The sequence below is a fragment of the Otolemur garnettii genome, unplaced genomic scaffold (assembly GCF_000181295.1).
Source record: "Otolemur garnettii isolate 467f Iridium unplaced genomic scaffold, OtoGar3 scaffold00094, whole genome shotgun sequence".
Lineage (NCBI taxonomy): Eukaryota > Metazoa > Chordata > Mammalia > Primates > Galagidae > Otolemur > Otolemur garnettii.
This window is the reverse complement of record NW_003852489.1, coordinates 6,249,342-6,251,473: the sequence shown is the minus strand read 5'-3', so window position 1 is coordinate 6,251,473 and position 2,132 is coordinate 6,249,342. Positions and strand designations below refer to the sequence as shown.

The following is a 2,132-nucleotide window of genomic DNA, read 5'->3' as shown; positions in this document are numbered from 1 at the left end:
GCAGCAGAAAAGAACTGTGGAGTAGGTAATTAGATGAGTGAATGTGGAGTTCAGAAGCATGATCCAGGCTAGAACATACAATGGGGAAGGAAGTTGGGGTCACAGTGTATGGCACACCTCTTGGGGGTGGAACACAATTATAAGAGGGACTTTACCGAACAAATGCAATCAGTATACTCTAATTATTCGTACCCTCAATGAATCCCAAACAATAAAAAAAAAACAATGGGGGAAGCATTCACATATAGATGATATATTTTTTTTAGAGACAGAGTATCACCTTGTTGCCCTCAGTACAGTGCGGTGGCATCACAGCTCACAGCAACCTCCAGCTCTTGGGCTTAGGCGATTCTCTTGCCTCAGCCTTCCGAGTAGCTGGGACTACAGGTGCCCGCCACAATGCTCGGCTATTTTTTTGTTGCAGTTTGGCCGGGGCCAGGTTTGAACTTGCCACCCTCGGTATATGGGGCCAGCGCCCTACTCACTGAGCCACAGGTGCTGCCCAATATAGATGATATTTAACACCATGAGACTAGATGTGAGTTAACAAGTAAGGAATACACACAGAAAAGAGATCCAAAGACCGAGACCTGGGAAATGCCAGTGTTTGGAGGGCAGGGGGCATTGAATCCCCAAAGATGACTCCAAGATAGAGCACAGTGAAGCAGGAGGAAAACCAGGTGAAGAGTACTTCAAGGAGGAAGGAGTGGGAACCCATGCAGATGCTGCGGACAGGTCAAGTCAGACAAGGATTGAGAACTGACCCTTGGGAATGATTAGAGGTCTTGGGGCCGAAACGATCTCAACCTATTCTCAAACTTTAAATGGGTAAGAAGCCCGGCTCACTGGCGTGGAGCCAGGCGTGGAATGCGAGAACTGACCCTTGGAGGTAGCAACATAGAGGACACTGGTGACCTTGACAAGGGCTTTCAGTGTGGGAGAAGGGTCTGACTGGTATGAGATCAAGAGAGAATGGGGGTGGGAATGCTTGTTTGCAAGCTGATGAGGGTGAAAGGGGAAAACTGAGGATGCAAGAGAGAAGGAAAATTACTAGAGACTGTCTTTGAGTAAGCAGGAAAGGCTGGGGACCAGGGCAGACCCCTTCTTCCACAGTCACCAGAGGGAAAACAGACTTTCCAGGCACAGATGCTGATGGTAGTATGGAGATGTAAGCAAGTGCTCTGCAGAGTGTTTTTGGTTTTTTCAAGAGCTACCTATTTAGGGGCTAGAAGGGAAGGGAGGGAACCCTGTCTCCTATTGTCCGGCCAGAGTTCCTCTGGAGGGAGGGCTCCCTACGAGAAGATAAAGCCAGAAATTTCTTCCTGACATATGCTTTTCAAATTAGTAGCCACTAGCTACATATTAAGCAATTGTATATGGCTAGTCCAAACTGAGATGTGCCCCATGTAAAAATTTTTTAAAGGAATGTAAAATATTTCATTATTTACAATGATTAGCTCATGGCTCATGTCTGTAATCCTAGTACTTTGACAGACCAAGACTGGAGGATCATTTGAGGCCAAGAGTTTGAGACCAGCCTAAGCAACACAGCAAGATCCAGCTCAGTGACTGTAGCTTAAGCGGCTAAGGCGCCAGCCATGTACACTAGAGCTGGCAGGTTCAAATCCAGCCTGGGCCTGCCAAACAACAATGACAAATACAACCAAAAATAGCCAAGTTTTGTGGCAGGAGCCTGGAGTCCCAGCTACTTGGGAGGCTGAGGCCAGAGAATCGCTTGAGCCCAGGAGCTGGAGGTTGCTGTGAGCTGTGATGCCACAGCAATCCACCCAGGGCAACAGCTTGAGGCTCTGTCTCAAACAAACAAACACAGCAAGACCCTAGACCCCATCTCTACAAAAAATAAAAATTTAAGTTGCACATGAACTTTACGGCCACCCTGTATTTAAAAAATTAGCTGGCCATGGTAGTGTGAGCCTGTAGTTCCTGCTACTCCAGAGGCTGAGGCAAGAGCATCAATTGAGCCCAGGAGTTTGAGGATGCAGTGAGCCACCGTGACACCACTCACCACTGCACTCTAGCTCAGCAGCTAGTCTCTATCAAGACTTTTTCTAGGCTCGGCTCCTATAGCTCAACCAGCTAAGGCGCCAGCCATGTACACCTAAGGTGGCGGG

At 47.9% G+C, this 2,132-nt stretch overlaps 1 protein-coding gene across 1 annotated transcript in view; it reads right to left on the bottom strand.

The window, feature by feature from the left end:
- MRM1 (mitochondrial rRNA methyltransferase 1) overlaps window positions 1–2,132 on the bottom strand; it is a 21,586-nt gene that overhangs the window by 17,503 nt on the left and 1,951 nt on the right. The window lies entirely within an intron of this gene.